The sequence below is a fragment of the Hemiscyllium ocellatum genome, chromosome 20, assembly GCF_020745735.1.
Source record: "Hemiscyllium ocellatum isolate sHemOce1 chromosome 20, sHemOce1.pat.X.cur, whole genome shotgun sequence".
Classification (NCBI taxonomy): Eukaryota; Metazoa; Chordata; class Chondrichthyes; order Orectolobiformes; family Hemiscylliidae; genus Hemiscyllium; species Hemiscyllium ocellatum.
Window position 1 is genome coordinate 49533006 of NC_083420.1, and position 14110 is coordinate 49547115.

Genomic DNA, 14110 nt, shown 5'->3' on the forward strand with positions numbered 1-14110 from the left:
AGCAACGTTACATCTCACGGAATACAGGGAGAACTTGCCATTTGGATACAGAACGGGCTCAAAGGTAGAAGACAGAGGGTGGTGGTGGAGGGTTGTTTTTCTGACTGGAGGCCTGTGACCAGTGGAGTGCCACAAGGATTGGTGCTGGGCCCTCTACTTTTTGTCATTTACATAAATAATTTGTATGTGAGCATAAGAGATATAGTAAGTTTGTAGATGACGCCAAAATTGGAGGAGTAGTCGACAGCAAAGATGGTAACCTCAGATTACAACAGGATCTAGACTAGATGGGCCAATGGGCTGAGAAGTGGCAGATGGAGTTTAATTCAGATAAATGCGAAGTGCTGCATTTTGGGAAAGCAAATCTTAGCAGGACTTATACACTGAATGGTAAGGTCCTCAGGCATATTGCTGAACAAGGAGACCTTGGAATGCAGGTTCATAGCTCCTTGAAAGTGGAGTCGCAGGTAGATAGGATAGTGAAGGTGACGTTTGGTATGCTTTCCTTTATTGGTCAGAGTATTGAGTACAGGAGTTGGGAAGTCATGTTGCAGCTGTAGGACATAGGAAGGAGACTAGAATTGCATGAAATATTCCAACAATGGCCTAACCTATCAGAAATAGGTTGTAAAACATGAAAGGGTTCATAAGACATTTACAAGGATGTTGCCAGGGTTGGAGGATTTGAGCTATAGGGAGAGGCTGAACAGGTTGGGACTGTTTCCCTGGAGCATTGGAGGTGAGGGGTGACTTTACAGAAGTTCACATAATTATGAGGAGCACAGAGTGTCTATTTATCCCAAGTCTTTTCCCTGGGTCAGGGAGTCCAGAACTTGAAGACATAGGTTTAGGTTGAGAGGGGAAAGATATAAAAGAGACCTAAGGGGCAACTTTTTCCACAGAGCATAGTACGTGTATGGGATGAGCTGCCAGAGAAAGTGGTGGAGGCTGGTACAATTGCACCATTTAAGAGACATTTGGATGGGTGTATTAATAGGAAGGATTTGGAGGGATACAGACCAGGTGCTGGCAGGTGGGACTAGATTGGGTTGGGATAGCTGGTCGCCATGGATGGGTTGGACCAAAGGGTCTGTTTTTATGCTGTACATCTCTGACTCTAAGGGATAAGTGTTGGTCAAGATGTCACAATTTCTCTTCACTGCTTTTGTCTGCATTTGGCCATCTCGACCCCACAACCAAAAAACCATCAGCAGCATAGCATGCACTTAGTACTACCCCATAGTATTACCACGATAGAGAGTTCCACTCAACCTTGGCAAAAATGTTACCAAATTCAGCTCCCTTACACTATCCAGAATTAAATCTGGAAAAAAAAACATCACCCGCAATTAACACAGCATCCTATACTGTAATAGTGCCACATTCTCTCCCTAATGGCATTGAGTCAACCCACGACAGGTGGACTGCAGCGGTTCAAGAAGGCAGCCGCCCACCATTTTCTAAAGGTCAACTAGAGACAGGCAACATATGTTCACTAGCCGCGACTACAGCATAAAAAAAACAAACAACAAGTTTCAATCCAGCAAGCAGAGCACGCTGACAAAAGAAAGATGAAACAAACAAAAAAAAAGTTTTGCACTTTAGAGAGAATATTACAGACAAGATGAGTCTTGTAAGCACCTCAGATCTATCAGCATCATTATGAAGAAGAAATTATCACAATAACCTGTCCTAGTGCACACTAAATCGGTGCACTCTTTCATAAATCGAAGTTTAAAAGAGAAATTTGTAAGATGCTCGGAGTATTCATTATGGTACGGAGATTATTCCGCAATCTGAACTGCAAATACAAATAAAGCCTGCGCGCTTCTACACGTGAGAGCTCAGTCTTCAAGACAAAAACCTCGACGCCTCCCGACCAACGTTGCATGCAAATAAAAACTAACCAACCTCTACCCTTCTAAAATGACACAAGAGTATCGGGGGAAGCTGGTGTTCCCCGGGATTTAAATTTCCCGGGCCGAGTCAGAGTTGCTGAATAAGTCATTTCCAGTGCCCGCTGATTGGAGAGTGAGACATAAGCACCTCCCGGAAAAGCTACGTCGCTGAATACCTCTGAATGTACAATTCTCCTTAAGGCTGTTATAATATATTGTAGTTACAGCACTTTCCAACTGATTCCCCATTGCAAAACAAAACTACTCATTTACTGAAAGCTATATGTACATTCTGGATGAACTTGAAATGTTGAACAAAGTAAGGACCTATTTCCACTGGTGGATGTTGAGATATCTCTAACACAAGTCAATAAAGGACAGGGAAGTTCTCCTCTTGGTCAATGTTTGTTCCTCAATCAAATCACTTTTTTTTAAAGACATTTGCTGTTAATCTGTTCAGAGATGTTATTACACAGCAGAACCCAGACCTCCTAGCTTACAGCCATTGACACTACCATTGTGCCAAAAGAACTCTTACCACATCACTTTTATGATGACTACTCTGATGCTTCAGGAACCTTGCTGACAATACTTTACCATTTTTTCACCCCATTATAGCAACACTGACTGTGATTGATTGCCTCCGTCTGAGCATAGGCTGAGAATTAGGGCCAGATTAACCAGGTGAGAGGTTAAAAAGCATTGAATTGATCTGGGAATGCAATTTTATAAATAGGTCAAACCTACCATTATTTCTTTACTTCCTATGTGATTGACTAACTTGATGCTTGGGAAGATGCAACCATATCTTATCACAATGTGACACTGCCTTAAAGCACTTACATAATGTGGACCTCAGACTTACTTGTTAAAGTTCCCATTTCACGTTGTCAGCAGAACCTATGACCTTAACAGAAATATTTTGCTGATATCGTTTAAGCAGTACATTTTACAAGCTAGCACAACAATTCCTAAAGCTTCAGCATACTATGAAAAATGCTAATGTACTTCACTGTCTGTATCAACATTCCCATTTAAATGGTTGTCACTTTGATGAAGTGTATCTTGATACAGCCAAACGAGTAGATTTATTTTTACACATTAACATCATTAATTAGAACCGAAATGAATCAAACGCAAGTGAGCAACATTTCTAAAAATACGGTGAAAATGCACTTTAGATGTAGACTAATGGCCCTCTGAGAATTTATCTGTTTCTTGAGAAGACCAACGAGAGAGGTGTCAGAATATTGCATCTGTTCATCCAAACCAAGTGCTGAAAGATAACTATGAAGCTGACAGCAAGATGTGAACAATAATTCAGATTAAAACACCTCTCTTTATAATTCTTTGGCTATACTGGGGAATTCTTATGTAGCTAGGAAAAGCATTGCTAAGAAAATAATTATCTTAATTGTGTTGACACAAAGTCACTACCAAGCATTCCTCAGTCAAGCACAGAGTGCTGCGCTGAAGCTCAACTGACATTTCAAATGGCTGCCAATTTAAAACTATCAGCTGTTAAGTTTGTGTCAAGACTTGTCTAAACAGCATTTTGTTCCCATGTTGCACACCACTACACTGTCATGTTTACAGAGAAAATTATGGATGCTCCAAGTTCCTTAGCACATTCTTCAAGACATCCAAATAAAGAGTATTTGAATTTATGATGATAAAGATAATAAGCAGCAAAAAAAGATAGCTTTTTTTCTTTTAGCATTGTCATTTATCACTTAAATTTACAAAAAAAGACAGAAGAGAAATATTAGCAATTGAATATAGTTGATCAGTTCATTATAATTATGGGTATACAAATTATATGTTTATGCAGAGTTAAATGGTATTTTGTATCTTTTATGAACATTAACCCCAGTTCTTTTTCTGGCAAGCAGAGAGGTTCAGATGCAGAAATTGGGTCTGGACCCAGTCACACGCAGGGGCAAATGCTAGAGTGACTATGGGAGCCAGGAGCAAACATTTGTTGCCTTTCTCCCTCATTGTACAATCGATATATCAAAATTTTGACTATGGGAAGCCAACTGGCTCCGCATGTCTGCAACACCACTCAGGAAGACAATGGCTGATCTTCTATCTCAAGTTCAATTTTGCCTGATTTCCTCGATTGCTCACATCCAAAAATCCATCACTCTGATATACAGTTCAACTGAGCATTCGTAGCTCTCTGCTTTTCAGAATTATAAATGTTCCTAGTGCTTTGAATGAAAAGGAAACTCATCCCAGACCAGGGAAAAAGTCATTCAGCATTCACTTTTCAAACCTTTTCAGAAATTTATATGTTTCAGAATTAGACCATCTCTCATTCTTCTTGAGATCATGAGCCAATTCTACTCGATCACTCCTCACAAGATAGACCTGTCATTTCATGAATCAGTGTAGTGATATGAGGCATGATGGTGAATTCCAATAAATCCCATTTTCAGTGTCCCCACTCAATTACATATTTCCAAGAGGCAGGCATACAGTCTGTAAATGGTAGAAGCAGGGCCAAAAGGATTTTCTGAAACCCAGAACATTGAAGACTAATTGACGTAGGCATTGGAAAATTGATCTTCCCATGGTGGGAAGTAACCAGTTATCCACATTAATGTGTAGCCCTTCCAGGCCACCTTAAGGATTCTTTAAGTGCAAGATATCTGATCAAAATTGTCTCCACTATGTAATAGAAGCATATAGTATAAATGAGTAAAAGAACAAGGAGTAGAACAAAAAGCAAATTACTGCGAATGCTGGAATCTGAAACCAAAAGAGAAAATGCTGGAAAATCTCAGAAGGTCAGGCAGCATCTGTAAGGAGAGAAAAGGGTCAGTTAGACTTGAAATGTCAGCTCTTTTCTCTCCTTACAGATGCTGTCAGACCTGCTGAGATTTTCCAGCATTTTCTCTTTTGGTAACGAGGAGTAGAAATTAATCATTCTGTCCCTCAAACATTCTCTGCTATTTAGTGGGTCGCCCCTTATTTTTAAACAATAACCCCAATTTCTTGATTATTTCATAAGAGGAAATATCCTCTCCACATCCACCCTGTCAAGATACTTCAGAATCTTATGTTTTCATCTCTTAGTCTTCAAAAGTTTAGCTGATCCAAGCTGAGCCTGCCCAACATTTCTGCATAAGTCAACCTGTCCATTCTAGTCTGGACATTCTTCTTTGAGCTGATTCTAATGCATGTACATCCTTCCATAAATAAGGTAACACATCTTGTGCACAGTACTATATTTGTGGCCTTACATTGACCTAATTACTTTTGCATTCAGTTCCCTTTGCAATAAACAATATCATTCTATGAGCTTTCTTAATTATTTGTTGTACCTACATACTAACCTTTTGGGATTCATGCATGAGTACACAGAGATCCCTTTGCAACTCAGAACTCTACAATCTTTCACCATTCACATATTATGCTCCTTCTTTTATTCTTCATGCTAAAATACTCTCCTCTATTATACTCCATTTGCCACATCTTTGTTCCCTCATTTAACCAATTTAGATTTCTTTGCAGCTTCCTTGTGTCCTTTTCACAATTTTCCGACCTATCTTTGTGTCATTACCAAATTTAGCAACTATAACTTTGGTAGTCTCATCAAAGTCACTTAGATGAATTATAATAAGTTGAGGTCCAAGGCACCAATTCCTGTGACACATGACTCGTTACATGCTGGCAAACTTAAAACAACGTTTTATGCCTACTCATTGCTTCCTGTTAGTCAGCCACTCTTCTGAAAATCTATGCACAGTACCTCCACCAGTTCCCCTTTTCCAGAGCGGATGTTGCTTCCTCAAAGAATTCCAAGAGTTTGGTTAAACATGTTTTCTATTTTTTAACACCATATTGACTCTATCGTTACTTTGAAAAACTCTAAGTGCACTGCTGTAGCTTCTTCAATAAATGTTTCTAATATTTTTCTAATGACAGATGTTAAGCTAACTGGCCTGTAGTTTCCTGCTTCGTGTCCCTCCCTTTTTAAGAAATCAAGTTACATTTGCTACTTTCTAATTTAATGAAACTCTCCCCAAATCTAGGGAAAATTAACATCCATTCATCAACCTTCTCACTAGCTGCTTCTATTTAAACCCCAGGTTGTAATCCATCAGAACCCAGAAACTTGCCAGATCCAACATTTTATTTAGTATCAATTCTCTGGAGATTGTAACTTTCCTAAGTTCTTTCCTCTATTTCATTTCCTAACCTGCAGCTACTTCTGAACTGTATCTTGTAACCTTTGCAGAGAAAACAATTAAAACTGTTCATTTCAACTGTTGTCTCTTTATTTCCCACGATCAATTCCTCAAACTCACTTTCCTTAGAATGTTCACTTTGTTTACTTTCTTTAAAAAAAAATGGAAGCTTTAACTATTTTTGTCTTCTGGCTGGCTTTCTCTTATACTCTAACTTTTCCCTCATGTGTTTTTTGTAAATGTTTCCTGCGTTTTATGTTCTGTCCAAAGTTCTGACTTGTCACCTATCTTTGCACAACTATATGTTTTTTCTTTAAAGAATCTCAAGGTTAAAAATGGGGCATCAACATCACAGGACACATTCCATATCACCAGCCACAAGCAGTCCACATCCACAGACATTGGCATCTGACCAGCCTTTGCGAACCCTTGTGACACATCTTTGATCCACTTGCAGGAAGCTTCTGCTCTTCAATGCTGCACCTTGGGATAAAACAAAAACTCGCATTGTAATGCTGCAGCAAGTATATGCAACTAGCTCATAGACTGGACCAGGTTGCACCCCTTTTATTTGCAATCACTCACCCTGAGTTTATTTGGATGTTCACAGCATCTCTCTTTGCATTGCGCTGTCTTGCTTTTTTTTGGCTTTTGCCCCCTCAGTCAGAAATACCAGACTCATGATCCAGTCTATCCATGTCCTTTAGCACAGAGCCAAAGCTTGGCACAAATTGTCAGCAGGCTTCAGTTAAGCCAAAGGAGATAACCTTCTTTTGGGGTTTTCAGGCACAGTATGCCTCCGGTGCCAGTCCAGGGCGGCTGGGGCAATGAGAGTCTGAATCCTCTTCTTAAGGAATGAGCAACTGATTGTCAGGCAGCCCACAACCAGTTTTGACTCTTTCTGCCCCATTGTAGGTTGTTTGCCTCATGAAATGAGAGAGTAGTAGGTATTACAGAAAGCAAAAGTGAGTGGCGCAGCTTTTATTGTTGGTACAAGTTGGAAGGTATCACAAGTGAGTCAGTAGACAGGACAGAGGGCATGCAAGATTGGTGCTGTTGGGCATTGGGGTGGGTAAGAGTGAGAAACAGTGTTGCTGACAATAGTGAGAGTGGTAGGGCATGAGCCTTTGTAGAAGGTCGGTTCAGTAGGCAGGATAGAGTGAGTGTGAAGTATCAGAGAGAAGATGGCAAGTTTTGAGAAGATTTGTAGCCTAGCTTCAGGTTCTGGGTGTATGTTTGCTCGCTGAGCTGGAAGGTTCGGTTTCAGATGTTTCGTTGTCATACTCGATAACATCATCAGTGAGTCTCTGGATGAAGCATTGGTGGTATGGCCCACCTTTTATTTATGCATTAAATCCATATCACCAACCCAAGGAAACCTAAACACAATAATAAAAAGTGGGCCATACCACTAGTGCTTCATCCAGGAGCTCACTAATGATGTTACCTAGTTTGGTGAAGAAACGTCTGAAACCAAAACTTCCAGCTCAGTGAGCAAACTTACATCCAGAAGATGGTGTTACTTATGCTCATGGCATGGAAAAGGTTACCGATCTTCTTCCCATAATGCTGGGTATTCCTCCAGCTGGCTGACATTGCACTGATCCAGGTGGCAACCATGGACCAGATTGGCATGGTCTCATGTCATGGTCTCCTCTGATGATCCTGGAGCAAGAGAATATCCCCTGTGCACACCACCCCATCCAGCAGGACCTCCAGCTCCCTGTCCACAAGGTGGGGTTTTAAATTTGCCCCTATCTGCCATGTCCAGGAGCAAATGTCAGGAGCCAGGCAGGCCAGCTGCAGACTGACAGTACGTATCTGGATGCACAGAAACCTTTTAAAGACAGCGCTATCACCTGAAATGCCAGTGAATTCCAGATTGCCCTGACATTGGCAAATTATTCTGAGAATGGTACATGGTAAGATGCAGGCGAAATGGTTGAGAAACGGGTCAGGGTACGCAGATAATGAAGTGAGTTTGGTAGGATATGTCAAGAAGCCTCGTTAGGCCCTCTGCTAAAAACCTTCCAAAAACCTTTTTGTTGAGTGGCCCTTAGACAAGAAAAATAGGGATTCACACCTCTGTTGCCATGATTGAGACTAGCTTCCAATTTCATCTTTACTATTTAATTAACTTTAAATTGAGTTTAGATTCCACCAGCTGCCACAATGAAATTTGGTCCTCAGAGTGTTAGCCTCAGAGTGCCAATCCAGCGACAGTAGCAGTCAACTGCCATGTTCCCCATCTGAAAATGAAACACATGTTGCTGTCTGTAATCCCTTTTTATACTTTACCCATTCTCTTGGGCAAGAAGTAACTGTTAAAAAAAGATTTGGTAAACAACTTCAGAAGTCATTAGTTCAACTCTGATTGGATTGTATTCAAGCCCTATGGGAGAATCAATTACTGGCATGTTCACTGGAAATTGTGTGGTATGCAAAATGTCCTTTTAAGGGGTGATAAAGAGACCAATGAGCTTGCATAGTTAACCCTTTGCATGATTTGATTCCGCAAGCGTTTTAATTGCATCCTTTTCTGTTAGTGTTTTATTAGAAGTAATCTTTGAAAAGTTATAAAGGTGACAAACTAAAAGATACAAAAGAATCCAGAAATAAATAATACATCAGTACATGCTGTTATTTTATATTTATCTGAACTGTAAATTACAAATCTGTTGCAAGTCTTTGGCTGCACTGCATTATAACGGCTTCATTCAACCCATACTGTAAGGATGCCCTGTAAACACTAGCAAATAAGGCTGCACCCTAATGGATGTATTCGGTGGTAATTCTGCATGGTTTCCATTTTTTTTCTTTAAGATCCTAATGCAAATTTGAGGTCCAGTTGTCTTTTCAGCTTAATTGACAAGTCATTCTATATTGCAGCCAATACTTTCTGACACTTGTGGATAGTCATTCAAGAAGCAAGCATGATTATTAGAAAAGAATACCTCATTTTGGTTTCCTCACAGATTTTTGTCTTTGATTGACGTCGTCTTCGTTTGAAAACATAACAGCAAAGAGATGCTGAGTGAGCCTGGGACACAACTGAAATCTTTACCTCTGATTTAATATTAGAACTGGATGTAGCATTTCTTGATGCGTGCTCACCCTGACTAGTATGCTGCCATGCCAATGCACCAATTCTTTCAGAGTCCATCTCTGCTGAATGTATCAAAATGTAGGTTACTGTATGTTAATCCACATCTCACTCATCACCCTACCCTTGTTTCTGTGATGCTACAACTATCATGTCAATTATATCATGAATGGGAATAATTATTGGGCTATAACGTTGTAAGGAAAATACCAATCAAAATGAAAGCTCCATTAATCTCAACTTTGCAAAAGAGTTCAAATTGCACAAAATAGTTCTGAGAAAACATTGTAGAGAATTGCCTTAGATTATTAAATTATAAATGCTTCTGTCTACACTATGCTTTCATACCTTACTGTTTTGTGAATTGCAACCTATGCAAATCCTTAAAGAGTATAACTTCTTCACACATGTTATGTTTTGTTTTATTTTATTAAGCTTTCTAATCGGAGGGGAAGGAGTCACAACTGCATCTCCTTATCATGAGACATTTTGGTGAACTATTTGTGGACAAATCCATGGCCAGCATGGTAGCTCAGTAGTTAGCTCTGTTGCCTCACAGCATTGGGGACCTTGATTCTAGCTTTGGGCAGTTGTGCAACGGTTACACATTCTCCCTATATCTATGTGGATTTCCTTCCACAGGATGTGCAGGTTAGGTTGATTGGCCACACTAAATTGCACACAATGTCCAGGAATGTGTAGTTTAGGTGAATTAGCCACAGTAAAATATAAGGTTATGGGGATAGGGTTGGGATGCTGGGTCTGCTGGGATGCTCTTCAAATGGTCAATGTGGGCTGAATGGCCTCTTTCTGCATTGTGGGATTCTATGAAAGCACCTGAGTTGAGATGTCTTCAATTTTAGTAAAGTTGAATGCACCCATTTACAAATCCTTGTGAGCAGAAATGCACCTACTGCCATGAACTTGTATTTGCTTTTGGAGGAAATAACTCCTTTTAGAGAAAATGGTATTTGCTTCTCATTGGTTTAATTTTTTGAGAAAATTCAACTTGAATTTTCCAAACCCCCAAAGACTATGAGGGTGTTTTAGATGTATTGATTTCTAAAATATCCACAATAGCTTCCTTTTTGTCAACATTGTTCTTTGGCAAAGTGATGTGTCTCTGTGTTCTCAACTAACTAAGGAAAATCAATTCATGGACAATTTTCTCACATGATCAACTAAACTGCAAGCATTTTCCAACTGTGTTAGTGAGATAACATTTTGCAGGAAAAAAATGTATCTTTTTCAAAAATTAAAGATAGTGTTTTGTTTATATATAAGGATTGAATAATTACATAATTATACCAACAGTGTAATAGCTGTGACCTTGTGAGCATCCAACAGGAACCAGTTTTATCCCTCAAAGTGTTGCACTTGGTGTGTTTGGAATAATCCTATCTTTATACACACAATCCCTAAAGTTCAGATCCCAACAGCAGAACACTACTGAAATTAGAGGTGTAGTGGACAGTGAACAGGGTTACCTCAGATTACAACAGGATCTGGACCAGACGGGACAATGGGCTGAGAAATGGCAGATGGAGTTTAATTTAGATAAATGCGAGGTGCTGCATTTTGGGAAAGCAAATCTTAGTAAGACTTATACACTTAATGGTAAGGTACTAGGAAGTGTTGCTGAACAAAGAGACCTTGGAGTGCAGGTTTATAGCTCCTTGAAAGGTAGATTGGATAGTGAAGAAGATGTTTGGTATGCTTTCCTTCATTGGTCAGAGTATTGAGTACAGGATTGGGAGGTCATGTTGCGGCTGTACAGGACATTGGTTAGGCCACTGTTGGAATATTGCATGCAATTCTGGTCTCCTTCCTATCGGAAAGATGTTGTGAAACTTGAAAGAGTTCAGAAAAGATGTACAAGGATGTTGCCAGGGTTGGAGGATTTGACCTGTAGGGAGAGGCTGAACAGACTGGGGATGATTTCCCTGGAACGTCGGAGGCTGAGGGATGATCTTATAGAGGTTTACAAAATTATGAGGGTCATGGATAGGGTAAATATACAAAGTCTTTTCCCTGGGGTCGGAGAGTCCAGAGCTAGAGGGCATAGGTTCAGGGTGAGAGGGGAAAGATATAAAAGAGACCTAAGGGGCAATTTTTCACACAGAGGGTAGTACATGTATGGAATGAGCTGCCAGAGGATGTGGCGGAGGCTGGTACAATTGCAACATTTAAGAGGCATTTGGATGGGTATATGAATAGGAAGGATTTGGAGGGATATGGGCCGGGAGCTGGCAGGTGGGACTAGATTGGGTTGGGATATCTGGTCGGCATTGACAGGTTGGACCAAAGGGTTTGCTCCATGCTGTACATCTCTAAGACTCTATGACGACTGGAGTTACAGTGTTCTCTCTCTCTCTCTCTCTCTTGCTCTCTCTCTCCGATTGACATCAGTACAACTAATAACTCCATACTAACGCAATGCAGTTGTATGCTCAATAGTCCCCTGATATTGAGATAATTTAATTGTAGAAAGTGGAATTTAGTAGTTGAAGGTGATTAATGACTGTCAGCAGTAACTATCTCCAGTCTGGTTTCTCCTGCTTCAGACAGCAGGGTATAAAAAGACTGAAATGTTTACCCTTCAACTTTATTTCGTTATCTTCCTAACTTATACTAAGAACTGTAATGTAGAACTTTTGCTTTTCTCTTTATTTCTCTATTTTTATACCTAAGATTTGTACCTCGGCACTTTGTACCTGAAATGGCACCTTGTGTGTGACATGGTACATATTTCACAGTACTCCTGTATTTTATATTTGAGTACACATGGAAAAACCTAATTCTAATTCTAACACCTTTTAACCCTAAAGGATCTAACTGAGAGCATATGTCTACCATTTCACAATTAAAATGTTATACACTGAGTTACAAAAAAGAACATTTACAATATTGAGTCAAGCTTATATGCCTGTAATGAAAGAATCTATATCATTATTTCCTTGTATAAGACACTTTACTTTTAGTGTCAATGGGAGTAAAGAATATCGAAAGTACAGAACTCAACATGTAAACATGTAAAAAAAATCTAGTTAAAAACAGGTATAACTTTCATTTAAACATACACAATAATAAGAAAAATGACTAACTTCATAGACAATATTTCCTTCTTGCCAAACTAACTCATGGATTAAATTAATGTATTTTAAAATAGCAAATTAATTAATGTCTTCCATAGGCAGTACTGCAACTTGATCCCGTATATATTGAATACAGTACACCCTCCAAGTTAAAATGTGGCACCTGTTCCTTGTCCCTTTTATAGACATACATTGGACTCCACAATTCCCTAGAAACAGGCTATTTACTGTGTCATACCCTGGAGAACAGGAGTAGCCAATGAATGACCAATAAAGGATATGTAATGAGTTTTTTTTCTGTAAATGCTAATTAATGATTTTTGCTTGCTCAGGATATTACATCAAGTATAAAAGGCAAATTCCAAGAAGACTGCACAGCAGCTTCTGCCTGTCTCTGGTAAGTGCTTTGATGCTGGTCTAATGCAATCACATGCCCATTAGATCTTTTGACAAATCTTATTATGATGTGAAGTTGTAATTATTGTGAAGTTATGTTTGTTATTTGGACTACTTTGCTGGAAGGCAAGTTTTGAAAGGAAATTTGTTACAAATTTGAGACAGTTACACCACAGGAGAGTCAGAGCAGCAGATGTTTCTTTTGGAAAAGTGGGGCAAGTTGTTGTGATCTGGAAGGCATTTCCCAATAGGGTGATGGAAGAGATACAATTATAAAATTTAAACTGGAAAAAATCTAGAAGGGAGCAAATTGCAGAGCAATGGGGAAAATGTTCAATTGAATCGGTCTTTTGATGAGTTAGATCAGGCATGATGAACTAATGGCCTCCTCTGTGTTGTAGATTCTATGAAATTTACTTTATGACTTGATGTGGAGATACCAGTGTTGGAATGGGGTGGAGAAAGTCAGAAATCACTCAACACCAGGTTATAGTCCAACAGGTTTATTTGAAATCACAAGCCTTTGGAGCGCTGCTCCTTTGTCAGCTCCGAAAGCTTGTGATTTCAAATAAACTTGTTGGACTATAACCAGGTGTTATGTGACTTCTGACTTTATCGTATGACATTCATTGGTGAATTGCCATATAGTGTACCTTTTCAATCAAAAAGCAAACACTACACACCTGAACAGAAGTTAAGGCCATCTTTAAGTAATTTGTTTACATCTTTTGAGGAATTGTTAAAAAGTGTCTTTGACTAAGATAATCACAACTTGAATTATGTTTTACTCTGTCATTTTATACAAATCTTTTGGTAAAAATATAGTCTTGAAACAGTTAATTTTATGTCTTGTTAAACAACCAGGATTCTTTCATAACTTGTTATCTTATTAACTGTAAAGTATTTTGAAATATCAATTGATTTAAACTTTCTATCATTTATTTGTTTGCATTTATTTGTGGGTGAATTTGGAGGTACTTTTAGTAGTTGGGAAACAGTTAACTTTTACTTTGAAATCTCCACATTCACAAAGAGAACTTAGACCACCATAGAAACTGCTGAGGGAAAAACAAAAGGAAAGAAAGAGTTGGAAGGGCAAAAGCATGACTAACAGAAAAGAGTGTGGTTTTGGAAGATAAATCTTTGGATGGAGTGTAGAGTTAGCAAATAGGAAGTTGTAGCAAAGCATTATAGCAAGCAGAACATGTGGAATGAGCATTGATTGCTGGCTATAGGGAGCAGGAATAGAAAAATATGGCAAAGCCAGCATGTTGTCAGATTATATGACTGAGTTTTGATGAGATAAGGTTATGGTAGGGAATATTTGAGGCTGGGAAATAAGCTATGAGGCGGAAGGGCCAGTAAAATGGAAAGGGAAGGTGAGGAGGTGGCGGGAGGGGCATGTAGAATGCCTATTATCCT